The following is a 25,350-nucleotide window of genomic DNA, read 5'->3' as shown; positions in this document are numbered from 1 at the left end:
TCTTCCAAGTGTCTTCCTAATGAGCCCTGGTAGCAAGGTCATATGCAAATGAAGGTTAAGCAGTCTCTGTTCGGATTCTAGAGTCCAATCTCTTCCTGGTTCTACTGATGCTTCTGATGTTTGTGGTGCAGGATGTGCGACCACAATGCTGACATCTGGCCCGTGACATTTTCTGAGGAGACGAGCAGATATCTATTCACCTCAGATCGATACCAATAAAACCAAAGAAGTGACCCTGCCTAAGACTAGCCAAGTCTGTCGTGAAGAATCAATAAATTTATCGGGAGAGGGGTTACTTAAAGGAGCATGAATAACTGGACTGTCCACCCCACAATGGGGCATGACTCATGAAAGGAAAGCTATGTGCCTGGTGCACCCTGCTCAGCTTGTAGACAGCTCCACCATTAGTGTCCGGATGTTTCTTGCTTCCTTAGTTCTCTAAGCAAACACCTGCTGGATCTTCTCTGGGAGGAGAGGGGATCTGTGCTCTTCCAAGCGTCATTCAGGAGTTCAGTCTTAAGAGAACTCTGCAGTCTCTCATAGTGACTTTCATAGTCATCCTGGCTTTGACCTCTGACCTGGAAGCAAAAAAGGATGATCAAGAGAGTCATTCTCAGAGGCGTCCAGGCCTGTCCTGTCCCATGGCATCACTGTCCATCACACTCGAGTGAAGCAGACACAGGGTCCCCCCTCACTGTCCAATTAAAAGAACCAGGTTTGATAGATAGATGGTTGTCTCTGCCAACTGACTCTGCCCTTCCGAGTCAGTACCATGAGAAAAATATAAAATATGGATAAATTTAACCAAAAAAGGTATATAGAAACTACAAAACACAAAAGTGAAAGATGAAAAAATATAAAGGCATCGTTTGTTCACAGACTGAAACCTTTAGGGTATTTTTGTTTTTTGTTTGTTTGTTTTGTTTTTACAAGACAGGGTTTCTCTGTGAAGCCCAGGATGTCCTGGAACTCACTCCATAAACCAGGCTAGCCTCGAACTCAGAGATCCATCTGCTGCTGCCTCCAGAGTGCTGGGATTAAGGATGTGTATCACCACCGTCCTGCTGGAAGATTTAGTATTTGTAAGATGATATATTGATTAGGGTTCTCTAGAACAAATAGGAATAGATGATAGAAACATAGATGATTAATAGATATATTAAGTGATGATAGATACAGGCTGCTGATGGGTTGGGAGATGACAGACAGGAAGACAAATGTAGATATAAACAACCTAAATATGGATGAGAGAGATGGGACTCCAGAGGTGAAGCAGTGTCCTGACAGGCCATCTGCAAGCTGAACTCGTGTGGATGCCATGAGCCGGTCTCAGTTCAAGTCCAAAGGCATCAGACCCAGGAAGCCAGTGCTACAGCTCTCAGCCAGAGGCCAGGAGTCTGAGAAGCCAGGAAGGCACTGGAGCACATTCTCCAGTGGAAGGTCAGAGATCCTGGACCTCTGATGGCCAATGACAGAAGAGTATGCCTACCTACTCCAAGAGAGAACAGAAGTGTTCCTCTCGCCTCTCCTTTCCTTCTGATCCCCACTGAATAGACAACAATTCCACCACCACCCAGGCTACTCCGTTACTCTAGGCTTCTCTGGAGATACCTCTCAGACACACCCAGAAGTAGTTCTCAGTATCCTGCATTGAGGTGAGTTACCCCTGAATTTAACCATCACAGATGGCAGTGTTCCCCAGTTATGTGTAGTCAGTAAAAACATCTATCAGAATTTCAGATTTTTCTTCTGCAGGAATGGACAAGGTGCTGTGATAAGGCATGAAGCAGAAAGAGAATCTCTCCTGATTTTAAAAGTTGTTACAAACTCCAGCAGTCAGCCTGAGGTCATTAGAGCAACCAAATTCATAGGCACCAAAGAAGAAGGTGGTGGGTCCACAGGGGAGGGAGTGAGATTTGTGGTCTAAAGGGCACAGTGGCTCAGTTTTGCAGCACAGTAGAAGACCTAAAGATGGATTGAAGTGATGACTGTACAATGGTGTGCACGTACTTAATGCCACTGAACTTTTTATCTAAAATATGACAACACACAATGAGTAGAAAACTAGAGTAACTGAAACTGTGGAGATGTCAGTGTGAGGTAGCGAGATAGATCTACGGAACGAAATCGAAAGTCCACTTGTGAACTCTTACATTGGTAATCAAATTTACCTTTGAAGAAAGAATTGTTATCTTCAGCCCAGGGCAACTGGAAATCCATGTTCAAGAGAATGCATTCGCCTCCCCACACGCCTCACTTACAGCAAAAATTAACTCGAGAAATATTGATGGGTCGAACGCAAGAACTAAAATCAGAAACCGCCTAGAAGAAAGCATAGCTATAAGCTTGCACAGCCTCAGACTGCGTTGGCCATTTAACAAACAATGAAAGAAATATATTGGTAAGTTGTGTGTCACCAAAATGTAAGCTTTCCTACACCAAGGGACACTAAAAGGAAAGTAAAAACACCAGCCACAAAGTGGGAGAAAATGTTTGCGCATCACACACCTGATAAGGGCCTTGCCTCCAGAACGCATTCTCATGAGTCAGAAATGAAAACAGATCTTACAGCTAGGAAAGGGTCAGGATAATCAATTCTTCAAAGAAGAAATGGAAAAGGGCAATCACGTCGGATGATGGTGGCTCACACCTCTAATCCCAGCACTGGGGAGGCAGAGGCAGGCAGATCCCCATGAGTTAGAGGCCATCCAGGCCTACAGAGTAAGCTCCAGGATAACCAAGGCTACACAAACCCTGTAAAAAAAAAAAAAAAGGAGGAGGAGGAAGAGGAGGAGGAGGAGGAAGAGAATAAGAACAAGTAATTAACACAAGAAAGAGTACTCAGCATGGCTCTAATAACTAGGGAAATGTAAAGGAGGAGCTGGCTGACCCAGCTACTGAGGAATGGCTATTATCAAGAAGACATGTTGGTGAGATGTAGAGAAGTGAGACCCAATACACTGCTGCTGGGGTGTCTCCTTTGGGGCAGGTCCTTTGGGAAACGATTTGACATTTCTTTGAAGAGTTCAACATAACAGTAGTCATATGACCCAGTGGCTCTACTCCTGGATGTACACCACACAAAACTGACAGCCTCGGGTCATGCAAAAAGACATCTCTGTAAACACTCACTGCAGCGTCCTTCCTACTAGGTGGTGTGCTTTGGGTCTGACCTGTCCTCCACAGCCCCATGTGTTTCAACACCTACTCCCAGATGCTGGTTCTGTTTCGGGAGGCTATGGAAATGTCAGAAAGTGATTTCTAGCAGGAAAAAGCAGGTAATTGGGAATAGATGGCTTTTGTGGGCATTTTGTCCATAGCTGCTTCCTGTCTCTTTCTTGGCTTCCTGAACCACCAAAATGTGAACCAGCATACCACTAGCTTCTACCACCATGGACAGAGCCATTCCAGACACCATGCCTTCTCCCCTGTGGTGGACCATACTACCTAAAACTAAGTTAGCAAAAATAAATTCCCCTTCTCTGTGGGAACATCTTCCAGATACTCTATTACAACAACAACAACAACAACAACAACAACAACAACAAAAGTAACCAATACACTTGACAAAGAGTGGATACAACTTAAATTCAATCAAAGGTGGACGGATGGGCAGGGAGATACAGAATGGATGACAGGGAAATTCAGAAGTGATGTATCCGTACAACAGAGTAACAGTCAGACATAAAGAGAGATGGGATCCCAATACCTGCCCCTGTAACTTTAATTTTTCAAAACCTACTTTTAGTGATGCTTCTTAAATGCTTTAACCTTCCTTTTAGCCCACCACCCACCAGAAATAGTGGGAAAAGAAAGATGTGTGGCAAGTGGACCTGTTTAGAAATGGGTCTTTGGAGCAACTCCCATCCGTGTTGCTGGAAATCGTCAGTTCAGTTCACAGATCAGCAGCGTCAGATTGATGCACTCGCAAACAGCTCATGGATACACCAGCAGTCCAGTTGGGTAGAGTTGGGATAGCAAACAGAAATCAGCAATGGTGGACAGTCAGACCTCAGCTTCAGCATGAGTCAACAGGAGGGACCAGGGCCAATAGGAATGCCAGGAAAAGTTCTTAGCTGTGCCTCTCTCAGGAAGATGAAGATCAATGAAGATGTGAGACCATCAAGCTTTTAGCTATGCATGTAAGCCAAACTCACCTTCCATTACTGTCCGTCAAGTCCTTTTCATACTCCCTTCAAACATCATGTGTCCTCCACATGTCTTGCCTCAGCATGGGCATCTGTCTTAGATGACATCACTCTGCCAATCACTCCAAGTCTCCAGAAGCAGCAAGAAACCACAGCACACCTCCAGAAGATTTTGGTGTGTTTCCCTCTATGGAGTCCAGCAAATGCAGCTCAACTGTGCAATGTAAGGTGAACCAATACATGTGTGTCATTAGCAAAGAAGCCTTAATCCCATGTCCTTCCACATGCTTGCTTTAGCAGAACATCCTTTCACCTGTGTCTGCTTCATTGAAATGTTTCTTCAGAAGTCCGCCTTAGCCTTTCACCTACGTTGACTTCAGGAAAACACTCCTTTACTTGTTTCTCCCGGCAAAACACCATCTAATAAAAGTGACTTTCCAAAGAACCCTTTAGTTTTCACTTCATGCCGCCATGTGGATGAACCTTGGAAATAGGTTAAATTCCTATTCCACTGTCCCCAAATTCTAATACTCCCATTGGCTATCTACAGAGAGATAGGTAGGTGATTGATTGATTGATTGATTGATGTATGGATAGAGAGATAGATAGATAATAGATAGATAGATAGATAGATAGACAGACAGACAGACAGACAGACAGACAGATAGATAGATAGATATAGATAATACATTGATTTACCATGTGCAGCTCAGCATCCAAGAGGTCAGTGGTTTCCACTGTAGGGATGTGCATCGGGAAGCTGCAGGACGACACCTCATGAATGGTAGAGCCTCCTACTTGCACTTATGATATCTCATAGGGCAGAAGAAAGGAAGTCAAGCTGTGGGTTGTACTGATGCCTGCTTCTTCCTCTGCCTGTTCAGGGTGCTACACATACCAAGGCCTTTGTGGAAGACTGTCAACTGTATGTGGTCTAATGAGCTGTGGGAAACTCTTCACTGGGCTTGCTGTGCTAAGTTCCTACAAAGAAACCGTGAGTGGAAGCCAGAGAGACCACGAATGCTTCAAGTAGAGCTCATGTAGTCCTAAGTAAAAGTTCCTACAATCTGATCAGAGACAATGGAAGCAAATGGTGGTGGGGTAGGGGTAGGGATGGGGGTCATGAAAAGGAAATTTGCTGAGAAAAATGGCTAAGTGTAGATGCAGGGCCACTAGCACCAATCGCCCAGTCACCTCTGTTAACGATTGTGCACTGTGCCTGCAGATATTGAAAGTTATATCAAATATATGGGAAGTTGGTTCTGTAATAGGAGAGCTTGCAGAGCAAGCATAAGAACCTGAATTCGAATCCCTAGCACTTGTGTAAAAAAGCAAGCATGAACACACATGCCTGTAATCCAGTATTAGCTATTTGGGGAACAGGGACATCACTAGTGTTTGCTGGTTTGTAGCCCAGCCCCAGGTTCAACGAGAGATCCTGCCTCAAGCAAATAAGGTAGTTAGTGACAAATGGCATTCTCCTCTGGCCTCTGTGTACATGGATGCACAGACCTGTACACATGTACATATATATAACACACACACACATTCTTAAAAAGATTCTTCTTTAAAAAGTCATGCTCAAACATTATTAATAAGTTTTGAGTTAGCACCACAGATAAATAAGACGTAAAAATAAATTAAAATCGTGTTTAAGGCTTTTAAAAGTCCTTTTGTTTTGAGGAAGATTTAGAACACTCATAATTTGGTTCTACATAATGTAGCTATTATCCGTGCATAATTTATAGACAAGCAAGCACGTGGCCTGCATACCACGTTGCTTTGCGGTGTAAACATTCCGTAATGGGAGCCAACGGCAACGGAGGGAGGATGTGTGGCAGATGAGCAGACTGGGAGTCTAAGGTGCTACTGAGGGACACATGGTCTGTGCTCGCTGACTCGACCTTGATATTTCTCTCTGGACATCCACATGCTTGCTAAGACTGTACATTCTCCAGCCTCCTCTGTAGTGTCAGGTCACCATTTGATCATTCTGAACAGTGACCTACACCCTCCTTGCCTTTCATTAATACACTGCAGCAAGCAACTGAAACCAGGTGACTCGCCAGAACAGCCATTGCTCCTGTCTGTTTACCATCTGAATGTGAGCAGGGGTGGCCCAGGCAGCTCTCCAGCAGCACTCCCTGAGGATAGCTGAGAGGGAGTAACAGCTCCATCTCCAGGATGACCCAGTCACAGCCGTTCATGATCCTCTGGGTTCCTGCTCCTTTCTATGGGGAGACTCAGGCTTCCTCACCTTGATGGATACATTCCAGGGACAAGAGCCAAGAGATAGCAGAGGAAGCTGCCTCTTTCTTAGAACTACAGACCTAGGCTTGGTCCTAGGGTAGAGCTACGGGAAGTTGCTGTGGGCTTTTGAGAGGCAGAGCCTAAGAGCTCTTTGGGTCAATGGGCATAGGCCTTCAAAGCAGGGCCGACCACAGCATCTCTGTCTCAGAGCTTCCTGGCTCTGAGCAGTTTGTTCCAACAATATGAGCTTCCATCCCACTCAGAGCCAACCCAATGTTTAATTCAATATGGCTGCTTGTTCTCAGGACGCTTTCCTCCTTTATAAGTTAACTGCCTCTGGTGTTTCACTACAGTAACACCCAGCCTACTGTAAGAACGGCACACTCTTGGCTAAGGCCCTCCGATGGCATTTCTGATCAGTGCAGCCAGCCTGCATCTCCTAACTTCCTGACTGCGCTCAAAATGCACGAGGTGGAAAGGTTTCATGGAGAAGGGATGTTTGGGCTCAATGGTGAAAGAGGAGTGGTGAAAGTTCCCGTGAGCAGAGGCACAGAGGGGACTCTTCTCCCAGCCTTCCAAAGCAGCCAGAGCACACCTGCCTTCTAGAAACATCGTCTACACATCTGAGGGCAAGAGTTGCTCTCAGGTTACCTCAACAATCCATCACATTGTGATACTCACATCTTGTCTGTCCCACTGTGCTGTGTACCTGGCAACCTGACAGGGGCGGTGAGCATGCGTGAAGAAAGGACAATATGCAAACAGAGAAGCCAGGACCAGGTAGGCTGTGCTCCCTTTGATGGAGCTGCACCAACTGTACAAAACCAGGGACTTCAACATGTGTGTTGTGTACAGCACAGGGGGAGGAGTTGGCTTGTTTTGGTGAAGGGTCTTTGTAGGCGAGCATTTTCAGGTTGGGGAAGAGGAAGCTGCCATAGTTGGTCCCTGTACACACTGTCAACATTCACACTAATTTGAAATTCACTTCACCCTGGGGTTCAGGGGGATCGGGGAGGTTTTGCCACTCTCACGAGTCTGAGAAATTGTGTATTTGGCATGGCTATGCCACATTCCCTCAAGGCTTCCCCACCATTCTACCCCACTGCTACTGGGCCCTCCTCACTCTCCTCCTCAGCCCCCTCCTCACCTGCTTCCTCACCCCAAGCTGATTTTAGCAGGGTATCCATGAGATTAAGCCTCAGGGATATGGTATCTGGGAGATGGGACTCGGAGTAACTAGGGCAAGAAAATGCCATCGAAAGCTCCCAGGGCCTTAAGTCCCTGTAAGAGGCCCAAGAGAGATGCCTCACCCCTTCTGCAGTGTCAAGCAGTAACAAGATGACTGTGAGCTGCATTGAATCATCCTCTGATTTCCTAGCCTCTAGCATGGTGAGAAACAATGGTTACTACGTATTAGCTGAGCAGCCTTGGTGTTTTTGTTACAGCAGCGAGAATGTACTAAGACAGACACATTCCGAGAACCTGGCTGTGGGCCTCCTGTTTTGCACTTGAGATTTGATTCTTATAAGCACTCCGAGTGAGGACTCTCAGCCAGGTGCTCCCAGGAGTAAGGAATCTAGAGGCTCAGCAATGAAACCAGGTCACAGGATGGCAAGGGACAGAGCTTGGCACGGAGAACAAGCCTGCCTGCACCCTTCTAAGCTTGCCTGGGTTCCAGACCCCACTGCTTCTTTCAGGAGCCTTGAGTTCAACTCCCAGCTCAGACCCTTCTGTTCTCTTCATATCGAATGGATCCATTTCACTTCCTTTGAATTTACAGTCTCTAATATGGACAGCCAAGTGGGAGCTTTCAAAGAAGGCTTCTCCCTTTGCCTGCCTTTGATGCCAGGCAAGTTCAGAGGGCACCAAGCCTTTAAAAACAAAACAAAACAAAACAAAACAAAAACCCAAAGGGTAAAGTTCAAAGCTACATAGGCCGGACCAGGGCTGTAAATCCACAGGATGTCAACTCCAAGTTGAATACAGTTCACAAGAATACGGTTCAAACATCACTAGGCCGGAACAGTCGGAGCTTCCCAGTATTTACAAACACGGCTCACTCCATAAAGTCCCCTGTTCACGCCACAGTGCACACACCCGGGAGGGCCCATTTTAAAACCATCCCATCTAATTTGATGTGGCTGAAGTGAGCTTTGCTGGAAATGTGCTACTCATTTTGGACTTTTGTGTTTGGGAGGAAATGTGATTGAAGCTTAATCCAATTTTCTAACACCCCAAAACAGCTACAAGGAAAACAGACAGGCATGAAGGAACAATGGCAGAAGTTGTGCCCCCACCCCCAAAGGCTTGCCAGACTAGCTTGTCCTGCTGGAATGTTCCATTCCAATACTGCATTAGGCCTCAGGCATGAGGGAAAGTCCAGCCAGGACGGCTGCTCATGCCCAGTCAGGGAATCGCAGACACTGGTCAGCTTAGCTTGTCCTGCAGGAAGATGTTTCAGCTTGACCTGGTAGCCAGAGGACTCTGGGCTTTTTAATGCACACATGCTTTCATTCCAGTAGCCATGATGATAGCATGGAATTGAAACTTACAATTTCTTCCTAGGCTACTGCCACCATGATCAACCCAGACCAGTCTGGAGAAGCCTAGTGTAGGTTTCCTAAGTGGTTGGCCTATAAGGCAGACTATTTCTTTAAAAAAAAAAAGTAACAGCAAACATATCCCACTCTATACTTTATTTAGACAGTTCACACTTAGGGCAACTTTCAGTTGACCATGACCGTGCAGAAGACACAACTCTTCAGCAGAAACTGTAGATGGAATTGGGAACACTGATCTTCTTCTACCTAGTAACACATCTCAGGATCCTCTCCTGAAGCACTGAGCGGATGATCACGAGATCGAGCCATCAGTGTTATACAGTGTACCATGTTGCTGCTGTGTTCAGCAGGTTCATTGTTTTTGTTTTTGTTTTGGTTTGTTTGGTTTTGATTTTTGTTGGTTGCTTGGTTGGTTGGTTGGTTGGTTGGTTGGTTTTTCGAAACGAAATTTCTCTGTGTAACAGCACCCTGGCTATTCTTTGTAGAACAGACTGGTCTTGAATTCATGGAGATCTACTTGTGTCTGCCTCCCCAGTGCTGGGATTAAAGGCACATGTCTAGTTTTGACTTACGTGTTTTCCACTAATATGATATGATGGTTAGCTTTAACTGTCAACTTGACACAACCTAAAATCACTTAGGAAAAGAGGTTCAGTGAGAGATTATCAACATCGAGTTGGTCTATGAGAATGTCTATGGGGGCATTGTGTTAATTAAGTTAATTGATTATTTAAGTTAACTGATGTCGGTAGACCCAGCCCACTGTGGGAGGCACCATTCCCTAAGTTTAGTGAGTCTTGGACTGTACAGGAGTAGAGAACTTGGCTAAGCACAAGCAAGCAAGTAAGGATTCATGCATTCATTTCTCTCTACTCTTGACCATGGATATCACGTGACCAGCTGTCTCAGTCTTCTGCTGTTGTACCTTCTTGGCAGTGATGGACTGTCATCTGTACATGTGAGCTAAAACTTCTCTCTTAAGCTTCTTTTTTGTCAAAATAGTTTATCACAGTAATAGAGACAAACCAGGGTAGTTAAGTTTATGAGAACCTGGCCTCATCATTTGTTGAGGCTCATCTGTATGTAATTCTGACTTTGAATTTGGGTGGACTGGGTGTGTGGCAAAAGAACTCCTTATAACTTCTGAAAGTGAGGTCATAAAAGAACACAGGTTCCACCTGGTTCTTTGGGAATACTCTGCAGTAACACAGCCATCATACTGCAGAAAAGTTTACATATTCCTTAGAGAGAGCCACACAGAAAGACCTAGGCCCTAGGCTCTGAGCTCTGGCCAAGCCCTGAGCCATGTGAATGAGTCATTTTGAAATGAGATTCTTTTTTTATAGCTGCTAGTTAACTCACCTGTCTTATCATGGAGCATAATAAATTTGTTTTTACTCATCTCTACCCAAAACACAGATTTATAAGCAAAATAAATAATAGTGGGTACAAGTCACTGGATGTAAGAATGTCTTGTTATGGCTTCACAGCAGATATGCAGAACAACATGTGGTTTATTCTAATATAAAAAGCATGGTGAGGAGACTAACTGGGACTCCACTGATTTTTTTTCCTTCTCTTTCTCTTTAGAAGACATTCGCAGTAAGAAATGTCTTCTACCTGCCTTTGGACACAGACATGTGAGGATCTGAGGCCTGGAGCCATAGCAGCTCATTTCACAACTATGAGGACAGCTAGTCAATGCTCTGAGGAAGGCCTGAGCCTCTGTTGACATTGACGAGCTGCTGGGTTAGCCAAGCTCTGAGGGTCTGTCCCTCTCGTTTATGCCAGCTAACAGTTGATCACAGCCAGCCAGAGGAGGAATATATTGTCCTTGTTGCCAAACACTTCCTGTTTCATTTGGCGGCTGCTGTGTACCTTTCTGTTTATTTGAAAATAAAAAATACCGAGAGATAATGTCACTATTTTCTTTTTCTTCTTTTTTTGAAGTGCTGGGGAGTTGAACCCAGGGCCTTGTGCAAGCTAGGCAAGTACCCTGTCCCTGAGCTACAGCCCCAGCCTCAGTGCTACGAAATTTTAACTGAAGGGGGTGGGGCAGGATGGAGTGGAGCTAGTAAAGCTAAGCAAATTACCAAGGTTATTTAGAAGTGATGGAAGAAGCAGAATTCACCCCTAGGTCTGGCTCCAGTAATTCACATCCTAAATATCACCCCTTGCCTCCTGGTCATCATTGAGGGAAACACAAATTGACAGGGGAGTCAGGCCCTAGGGCTGACTTCAGACTGCTAGCTAATTCACTGTGTGACTTTGAAAAGTTACCTTGCCTCTGATTTTCAACCCTCATGGGGTTCCTGGGAGCTCCAAGGCCCCTATAATTTGCCCTAGCAGGAATAATTTGGGGATACATTATGCAGGCATGTTTTCCTTGTGTTGCTTGTGAACCATCCTCCTGTACAGCCCCACTGTATAGGGAAAACAAAAAAGCTTGACCTGGGAAGTCTTTGCCAGACAGGAAAGAGAGTTAAATAAAACTTACCAACTCTCCAAGGAAAGGGAGAAAGGCAAGGCAAAGAGATGGTATGAGCTTCCGTCATGACCCAGCACTAAGCCCATGACCTGAGGTAGAATTATCTAAGAATTTGGGGCCTGCAGAATATCAAGTTTATGATCTACTGTTATAGAAGATGCAGAGGAGGCCATGAGCCTCTAGAAGAAGCTGCCCAGGGCATGTCCTATAGCATCTGATATGGGGCCCAGAAACACCAGGAAACGTCTGGTGGGGAGAGAATCTTGCCTCTTGCATCATGGAGCAAACTCTGGGAACGACTGTTTTCTTGTTTTGGGTACGTGTGTTTATGCATGTGCTAAAGTGTGAGTGTGTATTTGTGCATGTGTGTGTGTTTGCAGGTTCACGTGTGTACCTGCATATGGAGGTCAAAGGTTAACAGATATCATTCCTCAGGGACTTGTTTTCCAAGACAGGGTCTCTTCCAGTGATCTAGGGCTCACCAGTTAGGCTAGGCCAGTTTGTAAGCAAGCTCTGTGTATCCTCTCATCTCTGACTCCTCAGTGGTGAGATTATAAGCACACGCCACCAGACCTGGATTTTACAAAATAAAACAAAAACCATGGACAGGCAGTGAGGAATCAAACTCAGGTCCTCATGCTTGTGTGGCAGACAATCTACCTGCTGAACTGTCTCCCCGGCTCCCACAGCTGGTGTTTTCTCTCTGTCAAAATAATTACATTCTTCAAGGGACTCAGTTCATAAGCCACTGTGTTAAAACAACTTTTGAATAAGGTCTCCAGTTTAAACAGACTCAGAGGTATAGGCCTGAGATTCCCAGGAGTCCCAATAGATACATGTGTCTACTTCACTGGGATTCCACATGCTTTAAATATGGCTGCGATGGATAAAGCAGATTGACAACTTCCCAAACCCTCTAAGTGATATAGCCAAGGCCTTCTTTCCACCCTTCCCCCAAGACACAAATAAAAGTACAGAGCATATGTGTACACTCACACATGCACACACACACACTCATCACACACACGTACACTCACACACACTCACACATGCATGCATGCACAGACTCTCTTTTAAAAGAGCGGCACACACAGTTACATTATTTACTGTCCAACTCAAGTAGCCACATGCTTGTGTGTTTGCTCTATGTTAGGGCGTGTGGTCCAGATAATCACACAGAAATCTGGTTTGTAAAAGGCAGAGAGATATTCCACAGAGGCACGAGTGATTTCTCCAGGCTTCCCAGCCCTCCCCTGTTGGTGCTCATGCTGTTTCCAGGTTTCTTTCACCACAAGCCTTGTGAGTAAACATCCTGTTCCCTCATCCCTACCTTCTGGGGTTTTCATTTCCGAGGGAAGGGTTCCCACAAGCAGGCTTGCTGGATCAAAGACCATGTGTTTCTCTACATGTCAATAGAAGCAGATTATATACCCAAGAGGCTGGGCAATCCCCAGGGCCCCAGGAATTGAGTCTGGAACCCTCAAGCAAAACACAACCCAGAATAAGGCTCCTCTCTCCACCATTCTCCAACCCAGGCTGAGCAGCCCCTTAAAGGAAAGGAGCCCTTCAAACTGTGGAAGCAAGAAGACCAGGTTTGGGTGTCTGGGGTAGGTTGTGAGCAGGTTACTTGACCTGGATCCTTCACTAACACTTGGCTGGAAAAAACGCAGAGAGGCCAGATGAATGGCACTCCAAGGGCTGGGCATGAATGTTCTATCTGGGAAATGAAACCTGGCCAGGATGCTGGGACATGGGGCAGGTCCAGTGTATCTGTCCTTAGTCTGAACTCTGACAGCATACCCCGCCCTTTCCACAAGTCAGGTCTTCAGCCTTCCCAAGACCCATCTCTTCTTTCTCCTCCCTCACTTCCCCATGCCATCCCTCCAAAGTCAGGGCTGAAGACCTGGGCACCACTTCTTATCTCTTCCTCCAGTCACAGAGCTGGTGACTCAGCCTTAGGCCATCAAGATGATAGGAACAGTAGCTAGTGTCTGCCTGGCTGGGTCGACATTTGTGATAGCCTGCCAGTGGCCATTCATACCCCACCATACAGGTGAGGAAGACAGCTTGGTAACAGACACGGATTCCTTCAGTGCCTGTTTCTTTGTTGGTCACTTGTGAATGCTCTAAAACCAAGTCCCTGTCCTCTGCACATGCCCTAAGGGAGAACCTGGGCACACACAGTCTGAGGGATGATGCTCTGGGTGCACATAGGGAAGCCACAGTGAGTTGAGGCCCAGAATCCTAAACAACTTTGGGGCTACCCTATCTGTCCAAGCTGCTTCTCCCTGCTTCCCAAGTTCTCAGCTGCAGGTCCAGGCATTTGGGAAATCTTCAGGGAAACCCCACACACTGTACCCATGTATTCTGCCACTGTCTGGAGCCAACTGCGTACTGAATGCTGGGAAACAGCATTAAGTCAGTGTGCTTAGCACTTCAGTTCAACCTTGGCCTACGCTGGGACCCATGCTGTTGTGTGAAGGAGGCAGTCTGAAGTCTGCTCTGGAGAAGACCTTGTCTCAGCGGCCATGCTCACACTGTGCCGGACACAATGCTGATGCCAAGAGATCTAAGAAATGCCCCGGATCCTCCCCAAGACCCTGAGCTGAATTAGAATTATGGTCACGGCTGCATCTGACATCTGCCCAGACCAATTCGTTATCATTAGGAAATGAATTCCTAATGAATTTCTGTAGCCATTAAGTCTGATTTACAGTAATGGTAATCACCACTGGATGGAGATGCTCTGTCCCTTAATTAATAATCCCCACTTATCAGTTAGCTTAACAGCCAAGGCATAAAGAGCAGAAGGAAGTATGGCAGCTCCAGCCCGGGCTCTCCACCTTATCTTGGGTGATGGTGAGAAGTGAAGAGGGTGTGTGGAGTGGAGTCACGTGCTGGGCTCCCACACGTGTGGGTGCCTCACACAGACACCTCTCCATGACACAGTCAAATCCAAACGGGCTGTCCTCTGCTGGCCTCTGCAGCAGTACAGACTTGGCCTCTGGATAGAGCTCCAGCCATCTACACCTCATTCATCCCAAACTGGTCCTTCCTCTTCTTCTCTCAGCATCTCTGCTCATCAGGTCTCCAAGTTCTCCCTGACGTCAACACTGCCTCTTACCCTGTAGACCTTTGTCTTCCCTTTACATGTTTGTAGCCTTATCTAGTCCTAGGCTGGGACCCAAAGAGATCTTTGCATCATGTCATCCAGCCAGCCACACAGGCCCAAACAGGAAAGGGAAGGAGCCATCGTCATGTGAGAGGCATAGAGGAGACCAAGCAGAGAGCCAAGCGGCCACTGAGCTGTGGGCTGATGTGAACATTTTCTGTTAATATGCAAACCCGCCCAATACTCGCTTGATACTGGTCACATTTTCTAGAGAGTCTCACATGAATTGTACATGCATGCTGAGAGCCAAGTGTCATTACCTCCATTTTATAGGTGAGAAGATCTAGACGTGACAAAATTAAATAAGCTCGTGACTTGGTCCCAAGGCAATGTCACACCTGCAATAGTCTAGAATCCATAGATTTGACAAAGCCCTTTATTCTGAAACAAAGCACCACAAGGCACTGTTTACATCTTTCTCTCGCACACACAGCTGGTACCAAGTGGTTTACTGGGTCCCACCACAGAGGCTGCTCTACGAACAATGTGGGTCTCTGCTGACCCTGGCAGCTGTAAGACACATTTGTCTTGTCTACTTGCCCTTCCTGAACGGCTTGGGTGGCTAAAACAACAGAAGCATTTCTCAAGGTTCTGAAAGTCAGAAGTCCATAGTCAGAGGGTCAGCATGCTGAGGTCCTGCTGGGTTCTCTTCCCATCTTGACAATGGCCACCTACATGCTGCATCTTCACATGGTCGAGAGAGAAGACAAACATACTATATGAAGTGTCTTCTTAAAGAGACATTAATCAGATCAAAAGGTACCTGCTTCATGAGCTCATTTAACCTAATTGTCTCCCAGAAGCCCCAGCAGCAAATACTATCCCAGTGAGGGTGAAGATGTGTATTTGGGGGAATGCAGTTCAGCCCATGGGACCCATGAAGACCACTAGCGATGATGCCCCAGGATGATGTAGCTACCCCGGGAAGAGCAGAATAACGGTAGCCGGGTGTTAGAACCATTTATTAAATTCAAATCCTGATAGACCAGTTCCAGATGTATGATGATGGGGGAGCCTCTCTATGACTTCCATGTTCCCTTCTGAAGATGGAGAGGCTTTTAGTGGCCTCTGCCTGGACCAATTATTTGTAAGGGCTTGCCATTTTGTTCAGAGACTTGAAGAAGTTAACACAAATAGCAAAGAAACAGGGGATGTGTTCAAAAGCAACACGAAAGCACAGAAAAGATAACGGCAAAGGAGCAATAGGCTGAGATGGATTGCTCAAGAGCCCTGGGACTTCCTGAAGCTGGTTGCTAGGGGGTGAGATGTGGGTGGTTTTCTGGTTTTGATTGCTAAGCTTAAGTTATGGAAGCCTTTGCTCTTTGGGCCTGTCCTTTCCCATGATGCATTTTACTCTAATCATATCCATGCCCTGCTATGCAAAGGCATAAGATAGTAAATACACGGTTTTCCTCAAAGTGCAGTCAAAGGACACAGCCCACCCTGTGCAGAGGACACAGAGTAAATGCCAGCCAGGCTGCATCCATATACTGTCCCTAGCTCCAGGATATGCTCCAGGTCTGTTTGTCCATGACAAATAGGTGCTAGGGGATACTGTGGGGGGGGGTTTCTAGGGGTTTGCTGAGGGGTGCTGGGGGTGTTTCTAAGTGTTGCTAGGGGATGCAAAGGTTGCTTAGGGGTGCTGGAGGTTGCTAGGGAGCTTTTAGAACAGTGACCAGTTGCCGTGTTGGTGTGTGTGTGTGTGTGTGTGTGTGTGTGTGTGTGTGTGTGTGTGTGCGTGTGTGTGTGTGTGAATTCAGGTGTGGTTCCAGTTGCTAAGAAACCCCCTCAGGCTACCTGTCTCAGGGATAACCAACAGAATCCAGAAAATGATTGAACGAGTTGATTGAGTTTAAATATGTAAGCTCCAAGTACCCGTAAGAGACGTTCCAACGTGGGTTTTTTGTTTTTTTGGGTTTTTTTTTTTTTTTGATATATTAACAAGAACATCTGCTCTCAGCCAAAACAAACAAACAAGCTATAAACAGAAGAGCTCAGGCCCTGGGACTGGAGGATGGAGAAACACTGTGTTTAATGAGAGGAAACATATTTTGAGATAATGACTGTTGGGAAGGCAGGAGGATGTCTTTGGCTCACAGCTTTGGAGACTGAAGTCTGTGGCTGGCTGGCTCCATTAGGCCTGCGGTGATGCAAAGACATCACGGATAGCAGAAGAGAGCTGCTACCTCGAGGCAGCCCGGAAACGGGGACATACAGAAAAGTGCTTGGAATGAGCTGTATCTTCCCAGGGCACATTCCCAGTGACATACCTCCATCTAGGCTCACCTTCTACTCCCCACCGCCTCCCAAGAACAGGGTGTTATGAATCCTTCAAGGGGCTTCTCCATTGGTGGAGGTAGAGCCCTCAGCATCCAATCATGGTCTGGAGGCCGGTGTCTAACACATGAACTTTAGGGACAGCTATACTTTATATCCAAAATAACAGAAGCATAGTCTTTCTCCTCCCCCTTCCCTTCCTTTCCACTTCTCTGCCAAGAAGCAGTGGGGAGCCTTTTTCTAGTTATATATGAGTATACTCCAGCTACCGCCATGAAACCAGCAGGCTCACTTGTCACGTTAGTCCCCTGAGAATTCTGGGCTCTGGTGACTCCTGTGAGCTGTGTCCACGCTGAGCCTCACTCTAGACTCCTGCCTGCTTCTTTGGTGTGATCTCTCCACTCTCTTCTACCTATGATACGAGATCCGGAAGTGCTGAACCCAGGCATGCACCCCACAAGCCTGTGCTAGCGCCATGCTGTCTCAAAGCATGGCTGCATACTCATTCTCTGTGTTACCTGTCCTGGTTACAAGTCGCTTATGGTGCCACCCCCACCTCTGAAGCAATGACCTTTTCCTGGAGTAGCTCTGCCGAGGCTGCCTAGGATGCTGGGGAGGTCATGAACTCTAGACCCTGACTACTGGATTGGAACCTGGCTGTCTACTCTTTGGCTGCACAATGGTGGGCAGATTTCTTTGACCTTTCTATGCCCCATCTGTAAATGGGGATGCAGACAGCAGGGTCCCTCCCCTGGGACCCTGTTAGGATTATACGGGTTCAAACATACAAAGGTCTTAGAACAGCGCCCAGCGTGGGCCCATTCAAGAGCTCATTATTATTTACGAAGCCATACCCCCCACCAATTCTTTCTTTATATCCCCACTCCCTAGTGTGGGCGATTGGGACTTAGTAGGCGCTCAATAAATATTTGTTGAGTCGAATTATCCCCAGAAAATGGAAACAAGGCTTGCCTCACAAAGGGAGCGATCACTCATATTACATATTAGGCAGTTTTTCCAGAGTGCATCAGGCCAAATATTGAACGTTCTTTATTGCAGTAAGGGTGGTGAGATTCATTAAAGGGTAGCACGGTTTCATTAGAAACCCTTATTTTCGGAATTTTATAACTCAGCCACAAAAATTCACTCCGGGCAAAATGCGAACTTACGTCTGGAAGTAAATGGGTTTATTTTATAAATTTTTATGCATTTTCCACACATAAACAAATGGCCAGATAAACCATCTTTAATGGAAGGACCGAGAAAGGAAAACTTGATATTCTGGTGTATGAGACATAAATACCCAGAAGTTGGGGAATGGGTTGGGGTGGGGGTAGGGGCTTGCTTGGCTGGGAGGCGAGTTTACAGTTTCACACATGGTCTTTTCTCTGAGCCTTCTCTAAGGGCTCTAATGTAACAGGCAGAGTGATCAGGACTCTTTTACAAAGTGTGAGTGTGTTTATGTGGGTGAACATGAGAGAGAAAGGGAGGGAAGGAGGGAAGGAGACAAGGGGGAGGAAGAAAGGAAGGAGGAAGGAGGGAGGGAGGGAGGGAAAAGGGAGGCAGGGAAGGAAGGAAGGTCAGTTTAGATGTAGAAACACACAGAGGGAAGAAAGCCACAGGACACAGAGGCAGAAACTGCAGTGACACCGCTGTGTACTGGGAAGTTGAACGCCAGCTGTCAGATCCGGAAGAGGCAGGAATAACTCCTTTATGGAGCCCTCAAAGGGCCTGGCCTCTGCAGACACAACGGCCTTCCTCCTCCAGAAACACAAAACCATCTTGACTGTGAGAAGCTCACTTCGAGGTCACCTGTGTCAGCGGTCACATAGGAAACGGAGGCAAGCTGAAGTCAGAGATTATTCAGTAAGGCTGCCGAGCCTTGGGCATCTCCTGTCCCCATCTTTCCATTCCTATGACTGGTTCTTCCCTTACTCCACTCCCAGCCCAGCTTCCAGCTACTCCTGGGGTCTAACAACTGGTTCTGTTCAGCTTGTGTGTGGCCCTGAGCTTTCCCAGTCAATTCCCACCTTCAGTCCTTCAGCCTCAGGGGTGATACTGAATGGCACCCTTTCTCACTGGGTGAAAATACACTGATACGAAGAGATACAAAGTACGTTCCCCATGCACTGGGAACCCCTCTACACTTTCCTAACGTGCAGACAATGTCAGTGGAGCCACAGCAACTCCGAGTGCTCTCCCAAATATACTTCAAGGGGCCACAGCATGGCAGGTGGGCTCACTGGAATCTGTGCAAAGGACAATGTGATCTCAGCTCCCCTCTCTGAGTCTCCACTATGTGAACCAGGAAGGTGTGGGTACACTCTCTTAAGGTTCCTTCAGTCCCTAATGTGGGCCTTTAGTGAGTCGCTTCACACTTGTTTGTATTTTACTTAGTGTGTGTGTGTGTGTGTGTGTGTGTGTGTGTGTGTGTGTGTGTGTGTGTGCGCACTCTGTGCTTTTATTCACACCTGAGTGCCACAGTGCTCGGACTGAAGATCAGAGGTCATCTTGTCATCTTGTTGGAGTCGGTTCTCTCCTTCCACCACGTGGTTCTCAAGAATGGAACTCAAGTTAGCAGGCTCTGTGGCAACCATGGTACACATGCCAAGCCATCTTCCCAGACTGCTTTGTTAGATGTCCCCCAACCCCATGCTGAATTTACTGAATAGCTCCTAAGAGATGTGGCCTGAGGCTGGGTGTGGGAGGAAGAATACCTCAGATCTTCCTCAGGCGGGATGAGCACACTGAGGCCCAAGATTTTACAGTGTGGTGCTTCTGACCCTTAAAGAACTCTTCATTAATTCAACAAATAGTTCCACTGAGTCCAACTACCCAGTCCAGTGCTGGTGCCCAGCCATAACATTTTTTTTTAACATCCTTTTTAAATGTACCATGAGTGTCTCTCTCTCTCTCTCTCTCTCTCTCTCTCTCTCTCTCTCTCTCACACACACACACACACACACACACACACACACACAGCACGCACCCTCTTGAAGTGGGTGAGCCCCGCTCCTTTGTCATCTCAACGGAGCTTCAAGCAAAAGAGCAGGAAGACTTTGTTCGCTGATAGAAGTCAGAGCTGGCAGGGAGGCAGGGACTTTTGATAAGCCTCAGAGGAAAGTGAGTTAGAATGCAAGAATCCCAAGGAAATAAAGCCCAGGCCCAAGCTGGCTCCCCTCCCTAGGAAGTCCCTGGGTGCTGACTTTCAGAGTCCTGGATTAGGTCTAGTAAGACAGCAGGAGCAAACCTCCTCTGGGTCTGCGAGCTTGAAGTGACAGAACAACCCCACAAGAGGCCAGCTAAATGAGCTAAAAGCAGAAAAAGTACTTCTAGTGAGCAGAAACAGAGCCAGGGCCGGAGCCCTAGGGAGCCACAGCAGGAAGGGAATCACTTTGAAAGTGAAACCAGGGAGAAAAAAGGAAGAGGCTAAGAGAGGAGAGTCATGCCAGGGGCAGGTCTGAAAGGCAAAGAGAAAGGGGCTTAGAGCACAGGGCTAGGGAGAGATATCTGTCCTTACAGTGCTCTTCTCTGCAAGCACTAGGACCTACGTTCAACTCCAGAACACACACTAAAAACCTGGATGTGGTTGCACACACCAGTCCCAGCACTAAGAAGGCAACCTCTGGGGCTCACTAGCTGGTCAGCCTAGCTTAGCGGGTGACTTCCAGGTATAAGTGAGAGACCTCACCTCAAAGAAACAGGAGAGATGGAGGGCTGGAGAGATGGCTCAGCAGTTAAGAGTACTTTCTGCTCCATCAGGGGACTGTTCTGTTCCCAGCAGCCACAGCAGGTGGCTTATAACAAGCCTGCTCTGGCCTCTGTGGGTGACATCACACACACACACACACACACACACACACACACACACACACACACTCTTACACATAGATAAATCTTTAAAAATAAGAAAAGGAAGAGGAGAGAAAACAATTACACACTAGTACATCATACATGTACTCATAGACACGTGTATATACATACACAAGTGTGCACACACTCAGTGTACCAGACACTTGGGAGGAAGGGAACTGGTTTATTGGAAAGGAAAAGGAATGTCTAAAGAACCAGGGAAAGGCCAGTTCCTCATTCCCTGTTTACCCATCTGGAACCACAATGTCCAGATGGCCACCACCAGTCATCAAACAGCACACATCTCCCTGTCAGGAAGCCACAGCCATCTCCTCATCTGTCTCCTGTGTCCCAACAAGGCCCATCTCTAGATGTTACTGAATTTGAAGCCTCTGCAGAAAGATGGCTTCTGTCCTCATCCTCATTTTCCCTTCTCAGCCTGATGCTGCCTTTTGTCCGTGCCACTTTGTCTGTATGTGAACATCGAGCTCCCATTGAATGCTCCCCAAAGACGGACTGCACAGCGGCTCGGCCCAGTGTGCTAAGATGTCCCCAAGGAAATGCACAGTCATCCTGAGAGAGCAGAGGACAATGGGGAGGTGTCTTATTACATAACTGAAGAGACAATGTCTTTTATACTCTGTCTGGTTCACTTTTCACACTAAATTAATCTTAATAAGCATCTGCTTCGAGTAAAGGAAGTTTCGTGATAATTCAACCGTGACCTCTGTCAAAACCCAGTGATTTCACTCAAGTCTCTCGGCCCCGGGTATCCAATTGAGACAGTCGTCTCTATTCCGTGGTCATCAGCATGTTAACATGAGCTGATTAATCCCATCAAGCTAACTACACAAATCGGACGCAGCCCAGGGCTATGACATCATTAGCTTTGGGACTCCAGCATGTAGGATCCCAGACTGGGCCAGTCAGCTGGTCCCATGGGCCATTTGATCAGTGTCCTTGTTCCTGACAATTAAAAGCAGACTGACTCCCCCCTACCCGGCTTGTCGTCTGGCTAAAGGAGCCAGGTAAAATGTTCCAACAGTTGGTGCCACTGGGACAATGTGGTACGAAATCCTGAGTTTGCACCCCTCCACAGGGGCCTCTGAGACCTAGGCACTGCACGTTCTACCAGAACTTCCCACCTATCACCTCTTGAGACTAACAGCCATCAAGGTCTTAGCCTTGTCAGCCTTCTGCTGGTCCTCTTCTGTTTGCACTACTTGGCCTAGATGGAGAGGGCCCTGTTTCCAGAGCAGAAGTTCCAACTTCCTGGACGCTGGTGTCGGGCCTGTCTGCAGCCTTTCCGTCCATCTCTCTCAGCCTGTGCCTCCTGAAGCTGACTCAGCAATGGACAAACAGACGGACAGATGAGCTATGGAAAAGCCAGTCGAGGAATTCCGCTTTATCTTAAGTCGGTACTCTTTAAGAATAGGATTCCAGGGATTAAAAGATATATAAGCAACTTGAGTTCAGGCACCCAGCACCAACATAAAAGCTAGTGGAGAGATGGCCCGGCCCTGAGCACTGCTGCATAGGCCTGACATCTCCACAGTGGAAGGAGAGGACTGACTGCCCAAAGTTGTCCTGTGACTTTGTCACATGCACTGTGACGTGCGCTCACACTCCCACGCCATGCTACTGCCACTAACTACTGCATGAAACAGATACAGCTTAAAAACAGGGGACAACAGGGTGTGGTCCCAGTGACAGGCGGGGAAGTCAGGCAGGGCCCTGGAGCTCACTGGCCAGGCAGACTAGCCAATCGGTGAGCTCTAGGTTCAGTGTCTGACCATGTCTGAAATAAGTACATACATACATGCATACATACATACATACATACATACATACATACATACATACATACATCAAAAAATCATATAGAGAGAGATTGGGAAATTGCGTACAGGTATACAAACACCAAACCCACCCACCCCACCCCACCCCACCCCCACAGGGTAGGGGGTAGGAATAGGAAGTGAGAGGGGGAGGGCTGAGGAGAGGGGAAGGAGAAGGAGAGAAATTCCAGAGCAAGCATATTTACATCAGAATTTACAAGAAATGGGCTCAGGCCACTTGCTTCTCAGACCCTCTAGAGTGACAGTCTGGACACAGGGCCCAGAAGCCCTATATTCGAATCTGCTTTCACTGACTTAAACCAAGCCCCACTGCTAGTCATGGCCACGTAAACTAATGTGTCCAGTGGCTGCTGTGGCCTGAACAACACTGACTCCCAAAGAGACTCATGTCCTCATCCCAGGAACAGGCAAGCACATTCAGTCACAGGACAAGGCTTTGCAGATGTGGTGGTATGTAAGGGCCTGAGATGGCTCTGTGTGTGTGTGTGTGTGTGTGTGTGTGTGTGTGTGTGTGTGTGTGTGTGTGTGGTTTGTACTCCAAGTTCACTACACAGACCCAGCAAATCCCCAGGGTTGGTCACAGAGGCAGGATTACCAGAAGCAGGGAAAGAAGATTCAAGCGGGGGAGAGGGGATTAGGTTAGAGAGGAGAGACTCTGTTAGCTTTAAAAATAGAGAAATGGAGCCATGGCCAAGAAGTGTGAGAGCAGCATCTGGTAACTGGAGGGAGGAAGGAACTGTCAGCCTGGTGCCTCTGGATGCCCATGCTTCTTCCATGATAGTTTAGGGAGACAACTGCTAGCTTCTGCCCTCATGTTCTGTAAGCCAACCATTGAAGGCCGGCTCTCTCTCTCTCTCTCTCTCTCTCTCTCTCTCTCTCTCTCTCTCTCTCTCTCTCTCCTCCCTCCCTCCTTTTTTTTTTCTTTTTTTCGGAGCTGGGGACCGAACCCAGGGCCTTGCGCTTGCTAGGCAAGTGCTCTACCACTGAGCTAAATCCCCAACCCCTTTTTAAAATGTGTAGCCCAGGCTGGCCTCGAACTCGTGATCCTCCTGCCTCTGCCTCCTTCAGCAAATCCTACCGGTGTGCGCCATCCCTTCTTTTCTCTTTCTCATTCCTTTAAAATTATTTTGGATAAGTTTTCATTATATTGCTCAAAATGTCTCTGAACTCCTAGGCTGAGTGATCTCTTGCCTCAGCCTCCCTTGTAGCTGAGACTGCAAGTCGGGCCACTCGTCCAGCTCTGTGGTTCAGCCACTGGTTTATAGGAGTATGGGGCCATAGCAAATTTACAGTCAGATTCTCCTGTCCTAGATTTCCATCTCCAAAACAAGCGTACATCTTTAAGACAGGGTCTCACATAGCCCAGGTTAGCCTCAAATTCTCTATATAGCTGAGGATGACCTGAACTCTTGACCCTCCTGTCTTTCCCAATCGAGCACTGTGATAAAAGGTCTGCACCAGCTTATGTTGTGCTGGGAGGCAAACCCAGTGCTTCAGGCATGTGAGACAAATGTTCCAAATGGCCCATTTATACAAAGCTGTGACCCTGTGGCATTTTTCTCTAAACTCTGCTTCCTTCTTAACATCTTCTTGTTTATTTGCTTGCTTTTCCAGACAGAGTTTCTCTGTGAGCCCTGGTCATCTTGGAATTTGCTTTGGAGACCAAAGCCGGCCTTGAACCCAGATATCAGCCTACCTCTGCCTCCCAAATGCTTGAATTAAAGGCCTGTGCCACCACCGCCTGGCTTGTCTTAAAATCTTGAAGAATGTTACTTTCGTGTTTATTCAAAACATGAAATTGAGCTCATCAGATCTTTATGACATTGGGGAACAATGATTGGAAAACTCAGCATTGGGGATCACACGCACGCATGCACACATGCACGCACACACACACACACACACACACACACACACACACACCATCACAAAATGAAGTTGTGTAGGAGGGATAGGAAAGTTGGGAGGCCACAAAAACTCAGACTTCCGGTGTAGCCCTGTCTAGTGGCCTCAGAACCATTACCTATCCAGGCCCTTCAGGTGACTGGGAACCCATTGCACAATCTGGTTTAGATTTCTCTCATCCATCCTGGCACAGAGACTTAGACACAAATATCCTATAGAGGGTTAACCTGATGCCCTGATTAGCTCCTTACCTGGCTACAGCAAGCTGTATGGGAAACCCAAATGGGTGTCCAAGGAGGTCCCAGCAGGTCATTGCCCACCTGGGCCCAGGATTCCCAAGAAAAGGAGGGAAACAGACATATAGCACTAAGCAGAGACCCCAGTAAGGAAACTCCTCAACTAGCTCACTGAGCACAGGCCCCAAAGCAATTGGATCAAAGGATCTTGCAACAAAATCACCAAAACTATGAGCCACCATCAACGGTTCCTCTTTTTCAGTCTCAGATATTTTGTTATAGTGAAGCTGACTAATGCATTTTTTTAATATAACAATACAAGTATAACATAAAAGTACAACACCTATAGCTTTTATAGCACATAAGATATTAAGACAATACTTATTAAGGGACAATTTTATAATATTAAAACAATACGATTATCTTTAAATGTCTAAATTTGCATGCAGCTAAAAATGCAGCCTCAAAAATAAAACAGCTAGGGCTGGAGAGATGGCTTAGTTGTTAAGAGCTCTGGCTGCTCTTCCAGAGGACCCAGGTTGAGTTCCCAGCACCCGCAAGGCAGCTCACACCTGTCTGTAACTCTAGTTCTGGGGCTTCTG

The sequence above is a fragment of the Rattus norvegicus genome, chromosome 14 (assembly GCF_021556685.1).
Source record: "Rattus norvegicus strain SHRSP/BbbUtx chromosome 14, alternate assembly SHRSP_T2T, whole genome shotgun sequence".
Lineage (NCBI taxonomy): Eukaryota > Metazoa > Chordata > Mammalia > Rodentia > Muridae > Rattus > Rattus norvegicus.
Note: the sequence above shows the minus strand (reverse complement) of the source record.